Here is an 11191-nt window from a genome sequence, read left to right as displayed (position 1 = left end):
GAAAGGAAAGGAAAGGAAGGAGGGAAGGAGGGAAGGAGGGAAGGAAGGAAGGAAGGAAGGGAGGGAGGGAGGGAGGGAGGGAGGAAGGGTCTTGCTATGTTGGTCAGGTGGTCTCAAATTCCTGGCTTCAAGAGATCCTCCTACCTTGGCCTCCCACAGTGTTGGGATTATAGACATAAACCATTGTGCCTAGCCCAAGACTGTTATTCTTAAAAGTCTCATAAAAGCATGGTTAACCCTTGGCTGGCATCCAGGAACTTAGATTTCAGAAGGGTTCCCACCATCCAAGCTGGAAAGAGGGACTCACTGTGCCTAAGTTATTGTGTGGTTTATGCTGAACTCCTGCTTTTCTTCAGGGAGCGCGGAATGGGGTATGTGCTGGGCAGAGTGGGGCCGGTATGACCAGCCCTCCAAAAAAATCCTGGGTATTGGGTCTCTAGTGAGTTTCCCTGGTAGACAGCATTTCTCATGCGTTGTCACAGCTCCTTCCTGGGGGAGTTAGGCACATCCTCTGTGACTGCACTGGGAGAGGATGCTTGGAAGCTTGTGCCTAGCTTCCTTTGGACTTGACCCCATGCACCTTTCCCTTGCCTTTCCCTTTGCTGATTCTGCTTTGTATCCTTTCACTGTAATAAATTACAGCCATGAGTATACCACATGCTGAGTCTTCCAAGTGAACCACCAGATCTGAGCATATTCCTGGGGGCCCCCAACACAGAAATAAATTATAAAAGAAAGGACTGAGCATGGTGGCCCATGCCCATGCTTTGGGAGGCCGAGGCAGGAGGACCACTTAAGCCCAAAAGTTAAAGTTACAGTGAGCTACGATTGTGCCAATGCACTCCAGCCTGGGAGACACAGCAAGACCCTGTCTCCAAAATAATAAACTAAACACATACTTCTGCCTTCCAAGTATCTTAAAATTCAATGGAATGGTAGAAATATTTTTAAAACACTAAATCAAAAGAAACCTGGAAAACAAGAAAGAGTGCCAATGGCCAACTAAAATGTCTAGGAAATTTCTGAAAAGGAAAAAGTACTCAGAACCAGATTACCTAAGCAAACCACAGCCCAATACAAGCTTGGGAGGAGGCTGTCATGCAGAGGGAAATGGTCACAAGTTTCCGGGAACAGGCTTCTAACAGCAGATAGAAAGACGAGCAGAGATGGAATCTGACAAGGTGATTAACTGGGGAACTGTAGTCGGAATGGCCAGAACTGTTGGACCCTTCCCCTCAACATACCCCCTCGTATGGAATACACACACCACTCAGCAGCACACCACAGCTCTTCAGCAATCACAAGAGGCAGGCTACGGCTAGTAAGACAGACGGGAAAACAGCAATTCTCAAACTTCGAAGATGAACACATAAAGAATCACCAAGTTTTTATTCAATATCATGAAGCAGGGACACGGAATCAACAGCAGAACACATACCCAAGCAAAGATAATGACTAGAGCACACAGAATAAATTATTAGATATTCTTGGGAAGATCTGAAGGGATATTGTATCTACGAAGAGCAAGCAGTTGGTATGTGACGATCTCTACGATATACTGTGAAATAAAAAAACAGGGCCAAGGGCAGATAGAGGATAATGCTACTCTTTGTGCAAAAAAGGAGGAATGGAGAATCTGATTCATATTTGCTTGTATTTGCATGAAGAAACTTTGGAAGCCACATAAAAAACTAATAACAATGGTTACCTGCTTGTAAGGCAAGAGAAGTAAGAGGATAGGAATGGTGGGGACACCTTTCATTTATGCCTTTTTAATACAGTCTGGTTTTGAACACTGATTATCTTACCTATTCCCTTTTTTTTTTTTTTTTTTTGAGGTGGAGTCTCTGTCACCCAGGTTGGAGTGCAGTGGCACGATCTCGGCTCACTGCAAGCTCCGCCTCCTGGGTTCACACCATTCTTCTGTCTCAGCCTCCTGAGTAGCTGGGACTACACGCGCCCACCATCAAGCCTGGCTAATTTATTTTGTATTTTTTTCAGTAGAGATGGAGTTTCACCGCATTAGCCAGGATGGTCTCAATCTCCTGACCTCGTGATCCGCCCACCTCAGCCTCTCAAAGTGCTGGGATTACAGACGTGAGCCACCGCGCCTGGCCTATCTTACCTATTTCAAAAGTTAAATTTTAAAAGTAGAGACCCAGAAACTTAAAAATATGATAATCAATATTTAAAAACACTCAAGAGATGAGCTAAACAGTTGACTGAACAAATCTAAATATTAGATTGGTGACCTGCAAAATCAGCCCAAGGAACATACCAGAATGCAGCCCATAAAGATAAAGAGACAGAGCATTTCAGCTGGGCACAGTGGCATGGTAGGGGAATCGCCTGAGTCCAAGGGTCACAGTGAGCCGCACCATTGCACTCCAGACCTGGGCAACAGAGCAATACCCTGTCTCAAAAAAGAATTAAATTAAAAAAGACAGAACATTTGAGAGAAAAAGAAATTATTATTTCAGGAAACATGAAAGATAAATCAAGATATTCTAATTCCCAAGTAAGAATAATTCCAGAAGCAGAAAATAGAATGGAGACAATGAAATACTCAAACCTTCTCCAGTACCACAGAAATGTGTATTAATCTTTAGAATGAAAGGGACTACCAAATGCTGAGCAGGAAGAACAAAAAATACCACTCTTAAGCTGGTGTGGTGCCCAGGCGCGGTGGCTCACGCCTGTAATCCCAGCACTCTGGGAGGCCAAGGAAGGCAGATCACCTGAGGTCAGGAGTTTGAGATCAGTCTGGCCAACATGGTGAAACCCTGTCTCTACTAAAAATACAAACATTAGCTGAGTGTGGTGGCACCCACCTGTAATCCCAGCTACTTGGGAGGCTGAGGCAGGAGAATCGCTTGAATCCAGAAGGTGGAGGTTGTAGTGAGCTGAGATCATGCCACACTCCAGCCTGAGTGACAGAGCGAGACTCCATCTCAAAAAAAAAAAATCCAGTCCTAGACAAATAGTAAATTTTAGAACACCAAAGAAAAAGAAAAAAAAATTGTAAAGCTTCAAAGAAAATAAACAGATTAACTACAAAGAAACAAGAGTCAGACTGCATGCACTTCTTCCTAGATACCAGCAGATAACAAACCAATATCTTCAAAATTCAGGAAGTTTTAACGTAGAATCTTATACCCAGTCAAGAATATTCACATGGAAAAGCAAAATAAAAAACATTTTTTAAACATGCAAGGGTTCAGAAAGTTTACCACTCACAGAATCCCTGAAAACAAAACGAAATAATCATTTAATGACTCACTAAGCAAAACAAATGAGATAAAAGCACCAATGACGTACAAATAATCAGAAAAATTTGCAATTTACCTAAATAACTGTTAATACATAATGTATGAAAACCCCAAAATTTAATATGGGACAGAATTAAAATCATAAGATTCTTTTTTACTTTACTCATGGAGAGTTCACATAAACAGATTATCTTTTAACAGCAAGAGAAAAAAATGTTTAGATATATGTGAAAAACTAAGGGTACCAAAACAGTGCAAATTCATTTATCATCAGGAAAATCCAAATTAAAACCACAATATCCACCAGAATAACTAAAATGGAAAAGACAGAAATTACCAAGAGTTGGCAAGAATGTGGAGCAACCACATATATTTCTGGGGTAAATAAGTTGGTGCAACCACTAATGAAAACTGTTTGCTAGTATCTACTAAAACTGAGCATATGCACAGACTACGACCAAGCAGTTCCACTCCCAGATACACACGCAAAAGAAATGCATATACTCACTCAACAAAAGACATATACTAGAGTGTTCATGCACTTACTATTCATAATAGTCGAAAACTGCAACCAACCAACTGCCGATCCAAGTCAAATGTATATCTACATTAGGCATATATACAATGGCATATACACAGCAATGAGAATGAAATGAACCAGCCAGGCACAGTGGCTCATGCCTGTAATCTCAGCACTTTGTGAGGCTAAGGTGGGCAGATCACTCAAGGTCAGAAATTTGAGACTAGCCTGGCCAACATGGTTAAACCCCGTCTCTGCTGAAAATACAAAAATTAGGCAGGCATAGTGGTTGTAGGCCTGTAATCCCAGCTACTCAGGAGGCTGAGATGGGAGAATTGTTTGAACCTGAAAGCCGGAGGTCGCAGTAAGCCGAGATGGAACCACTGCACTCCAGCCTGGGCAATAGAGCGAGACTCTGTCTCAAAAAAAGAAATCAAAAACACAAAAGAAGATGGAAGGAATAAACCGCAAAATATCAGTAATCAAAATAAATACAAAGGGGCCAAAGCCACCTATTAAAAGACAAAGATTTCACACCCATAAGGATAGCTACTATCAAAAAAAGAGAGAGAATAACAGATATTAGCAAGGATGTATAGAAACTGGAATTCTCATGCATTGCTGGTGAGAATACAAAATGGTTCAGCCTCTGTGGAAAACAGTATGCTGGGTCATCAAAAAATTAAAAATAGAAGTACTACTTGATCCAATAATTCTACTTCTGGGTATATACCCAAATAATTAAAAGCAGGGTCTTGAAGAGATATTTGTACACCCATGATCATGGCAGCATTATTCATAATAGCTATGATGTGGAACCAACACAAATATCCATTGACAAATATATGAATAAGCAAAATGTGGTGTGTACATTCAATAGAATATTAATTAGCAATAAAAATGAAGAAAATTCTGACACATGCTACAACATGAATGAACCTTGAGGGCATTACGTTAAACGAAATAAGTCAGTCATAAAAAGACAAATACTATATGAGGTACTATATTAGATACTCATGTAAGGTATCTAAAATAGGCAAATTCATAGAGACAAAAAGCAGAATGGTGGTTGCCAGGGGTTGGGGTAATGGATACAGAGCTTCAATTTTGTAAGATGAAAAAATTCTGGAGATTAGTTGCACAACAATGTACACACACTTAACACTGGTGAACGGTACACTTAAAAGTGATAAATGGTAAAATAATAATAATAATAATAAATAAATTATATGTTATTTTACCACAATATTTATTAAAAGACAAAGATTAAGTAATCAAACAAAATCCAACTATAAGCTAATGGTAAGAGTAGTAATTAAAGAAGACACAGAAAATCGAAAATAAGTGAATAGAAAAAGATATTCCATATAAATGCTAACAAAAAGCAAATATAGCAATATAAAGAGAATGAACAACAAAAATAATTAAATAAGATGGCTCATCTATTCCCAAAAGGTACAATTCCCCAAGAAGATACAAGAATTGTGAACCTTGGCCGGGCGCGGTGGCTCAAGCCTGTAATCCCAGCACTTTGGGAGGCCGAGACAGGCAGATCACGAGGTCAGGAGATCGAGACCATCCTGGCTAACACGGTGAAACCCCGTCTCTACTAAAAAATACAAAAAACTAGCCGGGCGAGGTGGCGGGCGCCTATAGTCCCAGCTACTCGGGAGGCTGAGGCAGGAGAATGGCATGAACCCGAGAGGAGGAGCTTGCAGTGAGCTGAGATCCCGCCACTGCACTCCAGCCTGGGTGACAGAGCANCCTCCCAAAGTGCTGGGATTACAGGCTTGAGCCACCACGCCCGGCCACTTTTTCTTTTTTTTTTAATTTCCTTAGTGTTATTTCTTCTAGACAACTGAGAGGGTGGAGAAAGAAAAGTGATAAGGAAAACATTTTCATCTTGTACATCTTCCTCCAGCCCCTAAAATTCTCATCTGACACTTTGTGACATGTGTAGTGGTGTCAGCATCTCTTCAAATCTAGCTCCCTTCATGTTGGACCCTCTCCTTGGCTTCTTGAAGATCACACCCAGACAGATCACAATTCTCTAAATCAGTTCCTGCCAGAGTTGCTCCTCTGAGGTTACAGTTCTTCAACGTTGCATTTTTTAAGGTAGCCACTCTCAGGTTAATTCCTGTCACGTGACTTTCTTCCATATCCACACCTTTGAGGTTAGCACCTTCTAAACTGGCTTTAAGACCAGAAGGATCCTCAAAATTACACAGTTTCAGGGATGCTCCTTCTACATTAGAACAGAGTATCTTGACTCCCTGGAGATTTGCACAGTCAAGCACTGATCCAGAGAGATCAGCTTGTTCAAGACTTAAACAGCAAAGATTTGCATGTGCAACACTGCAGCAGCTTAAATTGGCCGTTTTGAAGTTAATGTATCGAAGGTCCAAACGAGAAAGGTCAGCACCACTGAAGTTCAAACCCTGGCATCGCAGTTCTGACTTGGTTGGAGTTGCTAGCAAAATCAGACAAATTCCTTTCGGGATATTGTAAATGATCCTCCGGTGGTTGAGAATTCTTTATTGCCACTTCTAGGTGTTCAATCAATGAGTAAATACCAAAAAATCTTGCCTCTTCTAACACATCCAATAAATGAATGCCATCATTTACAATAAGCTATCCATGATGCAAGTAGTTCAAAATGGGTTCAAAGTACTCAGGACTTCGGTCAATTAAGAAAGCTCCTCTATGATCTTGCTTATTTCCCAGACACCTTTGTCCTTAAACACATGGGCCAGCATACTGTCAGGGTCTTTATTCACTAAAGTGCTCTGTGTGGTTGTAAAGTACCGCCCTCCAACATTTAATGTTAGCCAGTCTGTGTGGAATCCTGACAATCCCTCAGGTGGCTTAGAATCTGTCTGAGAATCAATAAATGGCTCTCCTCCACACACAAAACATCATCATCCCTGATCAAAGCAATATTATCAATCAGCCCACCTTTCCCATTATACACACTGGTGGCTTTTATGCTGAGTTTACTGCTGACCACAGAAAGCAAATCAGATAAAGTTCCATACACAGCAACCACCTTTCTGTTCTCAGGGCTGCCGTTCAGGAACACTGTGACCCACCTCATCGTGCTGCCCCCGCTGGGTCCTGAGTGAACTGCCACCCTCCCACCTGGTCCTCCTCCCACCTTTTTCTCCTCCCACCCTTCTCCTCGCTCCATCCACTGGGATTCACCTCCCTTCGCCACCTTCCTGCACCTGGGGACACACCACACTCACTCTGTCCCACATCCGGGACTCGGCTGCTCCTCCTTCCCACCCTGCCCCTAGGCTCCTCCCAGTCTGTCTTTTTTTGAGTGGGGCTTTATTAACTTTTGGAATCAGTGTTAGGCTGGCTTGATAAAATAAATGGTACTTTTGTTTACCGTATTTTAAAACCAAGTGTGTGTGTATGTTTAGTACAATATCAGTGTTTACAATGGTAAAGCCATTATACAGAAAACCCAGGCGATTCCCCTTATATCCAATAAAAGAAAGCCACATATAGTCTTCACAGATTCAACTTTTGAAAACCGAATAAATTAAAATATACCTTTTGAGATCTAGCCTGAATGTGACTTTTACGAAAAAAGCACAAAAAGTGTACCACCCTTCAACACATTAAAATTAATAATGATGTATTTCAGTTATTTTCCCATCTTAGACAATGTAGCAATACACTGAGGGCTGCACTGTAAGAGTTAGACCATGAAAGCTTAGAGTTATTATCTATATGCGCAAAGAGAAAATTAAACAAATTCTTTGATATTGCATGTTTCACATGCTCTGAACTCAAATATAAGGATTGAAAAACCTTTTCGGATTCTCAAAAAATGAGTAACACTGAGAAGGTTCACAGCTTCCAGCTGCCACTGCCGTTCAAGTCACTCTGAGCAGCCTTCCACAGCTGCTGGGCGAGGCTCTTGCCAGCTTTCCATAGGGTTCAGTACAAATATTAGACATCCACCTCTGCAACGGATTGACAGTGTTCATTTATTTCTCTAATGCATTCTGCATTCCGACAGCCCCACAACATACACCGCCCTGCCTGCATGTCAGGATTTCACACATGCATGGTGACAAATGGACCTCTGGAGGGACCAAAGAAACCACAGCACACCCAGTTACCTTTTGTTTCTCATCAGTCTGCCCACTCTAGATGTAAACTCCCTGTGGGCAGTGACGTCATCTGCCTAAAATAGGTCCGGCACAGGGTAAGTGGTCAAGAAATATCTGACGAGGGAAGGACTGGATGGGTCATGGGTCACTGAAGTGCTTCCATGTGGCCAGGACTGAAGGCCTGCCGGGTCCCGCCTGCCCGGTCCCTCCTACCTGTGCCACTCCTCAGGCGGCTCTCGGCGAGCTCCGAGATGGCTCCAGCAGTGGCGGTCTTCTTCAGGCGAGCCACCCCCGATGCAGTGGTACTTCCTGGCTTGTTGAGCGTGTCCTCACTGCTGGCCCTCTTGAGCTGAGAGAGTTGGAGGGAAAGAGAGAGGATGAAGAGGTGGTTTTCAGGAAGGACGCTGTAAACAAGCTCCCATAGATACAGTAACAGCACTTTGAGTAGCATGATAGAGTGAAGTGAAAAAATGCAAACCTGTTTCTGTCATTACAGGTCCGAGTATGATCTCCCACGACTGTTGTCAAACAGCAGCATAAGACTGTGCGTGAAGAATACCATCAGGTCACACTTCAAGTAATGAGCCTAAAAAAATGTGGCTGGGCACCGTGGCTCAGGACTGTAGTCCCAGAACTTTGGGAGGCTGAGGTGGGAGGACTGCTGGAGCTCAGGAGCTCAAGACCAGCCTGGGCAACACAGCGAGACTGTGTCTCACTATTTTTTTTTTTTTTTAATTAGCTGGGCATGATGATGCCCAGGAGGCTGATGTGAGAGGATTGCTTGAGCCCAGAAGTTCAAGGTTGCAGTAAGCTATGACTGTGCCACGTACTCTAGCCTGGGTGACAAAGCGAAACCTTGTCTCTAAACAAAAATATTAAATAAAAAATAAATCTGCTTTGCTGCAAGGGGAAAAAAAGAATGGGAACCAATGAAAAAAGAACGGGGAGATAAGCAAAAGGCAGGGTAGGGCAATGCACAAGAAATTCAAGGACAACAAAAAAGGGCTCATGGCACAGGCCAGGAGGACGTGGAGGGAGAGAAACAATCTGAGTATCTGCTGTGGCCTCACCACCGCGCATTCTGTAGACCATCTCACACAGAAAATGTGTTCAAAGGTGAGAAAGGAACTTTCTTGGAGGCTGGAAGACAGAAGAAAGCAGCGCCCTCTGTTCTGGCTTTGCTTTCTTCCCTGTCATGGAACAAACATTTGCTAAAAGGTGCTGAAGTCTAAGAAAGGAGACTCCTAAGTGATCCACACTTCAGGCCCAGAGAGATTACATTTGAGGTTAATGAGAAAAACCACAACTAAATTCTCTCAACCACTGTTGAGTCTTCATGAAAGAAGGCTCTGGAGAGGAATGGTGCCAGAAGACTGGAGAAGGCAGCTGCCCAGAGCCGTCTAATGTATCTGACATCCGGAGCACACAGTATGGAAAGCCCTTAAATCAATGTGGACATGCAGTGGGCGAGCCCCGCCCATCACACAGGCTGAGGGGAAAAGCCCTGCTCCATCCTACTCCACTGGCTTTGGGGTCATTTACTGAGAGTTAGAAGTTTAAATATTTCCACAATTTTTTAAAGTTTCCATCTTTGCATCATATAAATTTCAGGGTATAACTACCCTCAGCCCACCATAGCTTGATGGTGAAAAAACACCAACACCAAGTGTTGGTGAGGCTGTGGAGCAACTGGAACGCGCATGCCCTGTGGGTGGAAGTGTAAACTGGCATAACTGCTTTGGAAAGTGGCAGTGTCTACTAACGCCAAGGCTGGAAAATAGAAGAAAGCAACGCCCTCTGTGCTTGCTTCGCTTTCTTCCCTGTCATGAAACGGGTAGGACAAACATTTGCTAAAAGGCACCAAGTCGAAGAAGGGAGACTCCTAAGTGAGCACAGCACACAGTCCTCTGTGATTCAGCAATCCCATTCCTAGATCCACACCCAAGAGAAGTGAGTACATAGGTCCCTCAAAAGAATGTTCATGGCACCTTTTTTATAGCAGCCCAAAACTAGGACACCCCAAATGTCCTTCAACAGAAACGATAAATGCAATGGGAACTACACAGCAAATAGGAAAAAAATGAATTACTGATACACTAATAAATGGGTGGCTGTCCCAGGTATTATGCCAAGGGAAAGAAGCAGACACAAAGGAGTATACACTGCCTGATTCCACTTGTATTAAGTTTAAAAGCTGCACAATCAAATGATGGTGATACAAGTCAGAATAGTGGTTACCTCTCGCGGAGTTACAACTGAAAAGAAACCTTCTGGGGTGCTGGAACATTCGACATCTTGACAGGGTGGTGGTTACACAAGTATAAACAAATGTAAACATGCAATGAGCTTTATAGCTAAGATTAAGATTAGTGTACTTTATGGACTTTATTGTAAATATCCTGTGCTTCATTAAAACAGAAAAGAAAATTGGGGTGAAGGAAGTCTGCAATTTGGGCAAAGTCCTAGTTCCACTCCTGCAAAGATTAGCCTTCTGGTTTTTTTTTTTCTTGTTTTCTTTTTTTTTTTGTAATTTTTTAAACTTTACTGTTCTAAAGTAAGCATAATATAAAATTCCCCATTTTAAGTGCACAATTCAGTGGCATTAAATACATTCACCATGTTGTACAACGATCACCACCATCCATCTCCAGAAATGTTTACCGTCACAAATAAAGTCTACTCATTAAACAGTAACTCACCATTGCCTTTTAACAAGAGGGATGATGGTAGAAGTCTTTTATTTTTTAGAGACAAGGTCTTGCTCTGTTACGCAGGCAGGAGTGTAGTAGTTCAATCATGGCTCGCTGCAGACTTGAACTCCCGAGCTTTCCCACCTCAGCCTCCCAAGTAGCTAGGACTACAGGTGCACACCACTATGCCTGGCTAATTTTTTTAAAGTATTTTTGTTAAGGTAGGATCACATGGCTGAGCGCAGTGGCTCATGCCTATAATCCTAGCCCTTTGGGAGGCCAAGGCAGACAGATCACCTGAGGTCAGGAGTTCATGACTGGTCAACATGGTGAAATCCCATCTCTACTAAAATACAAAATTAGCCGGGTGAATTCGAGACGAGCCTGGTCAACATGGCAAAACCCCATCTCTTCTAAAATAGAAAATTAGCCAGGTGTGGTGACGCATGCCTGTAATCCCAGCTACTGGGAAGGCTGAGGCAGGAGAATTGCTTGAACCTGGGAAGTGGTGGTTATGGTGAGCCAAGATGGCGCCAATGCACTCTAGCCTGGGAGACAGAGCAAGACTCCACCTCAAAAAAAAAAAAA

The 11191-nt window shown here is 42.7% G+C and overlaps 1 protein-coding gene and 1 pseudogene across 3 annotated transcripts in view; both read right to left on the bottom strand.

Moving 5' to 3' along the window:
* The window catches only part of LOC108544490 (cytospin-B-like), a 121096-nt gene that overhangs the window by 104560 nt on the left and 5345 nt on the right, over nt 1-11191 (bottom strand). The gene's annotated exons all lie outside the window — the stretch shown is intronic.
* LOC108544489 (BTB/POZ domain-containing protein KCTD9 pseudogene) lies at nt 5607-6899 on the bottom strand (annotated as a pseudogene).

This window comes from Rhinopithecus bieti, unplaced genomic scaffold (genome assembly GCF_001698545.2).
Source record: "Rhinopithecus bieti isolate Rb0 unplaced genomic scaffold, ASM169854v2 scaffold_26813, whole genome shotgun sequence".
Lineage (NCBI taxonomy): Eukaryota > Metazoa > Chordata > Mammalia > Primates > Cercopithecidae > Rhinopithecus > Rhinopithecus bieti.
This window is presented reverse-complemented; position numbering and strand designations above follow the sequence as displayed.